The sequence below is a fragment of the Plasmopara halstedii genome (assembly GCF_900000015.1).
Source record: "Plasmopara halstedii genome assembly, contig: Scaffold_3120, whole genome shotgun sequence".
In the NCBI taxonomy this organism is placed as follows: Eukaryota; Oomycota; class Peronosporomycetes; order Peronosporales; family Peronosporaceae; genus Plasmopara; species Plasmopara halstedii.
Genome location: NW_020190023.1, coordinates 1,351,533 through 1,351,970, shown reverse-complemented (window position 1 = coordinate 1,351,970; position 438 = coordinate 1,351,533).

The following is a 438-nucleotide window of genomic DNA, read 5'->3' as shown; positions in this document are numbered from 1 at the left end:
GCGACTCCTAGCCGTGGAGCAGGCGAATGCGTCGCTGCATGCGACGGTGGAGCGCTTGACGCCATTAAAAATGGAGGTTGTTGCACTCCGTGCTCAGAACCAGTTCAGCTTTTGGGTGGCCGAGGGACCGTGAGATCCGCTCCGGTGCCAATACTTCCGCGTTCGCTTGCGCCGGATCCCGGTACGGCTTGAGCAAGCCTACGTAAAACACCGGGTGGGTGCGCATCCGTTTCGGAAGGTTTAGCGTATACGCTAGACCCCGCTTGGCCACAACCTTAAACGGTCCGATAAACCGTGGACGAAGCTTTGTCCGGAAGATAGCAGAGGCTGCATGTGTAGGCAGATTTTTTGAATTGTATAAAACCAGGTCCCTGACCTTAAAGCTTTCTACTTTGCCTCTTCCTTTTGCATCTGCATATTCTTTCTGTAGGTCTTGGC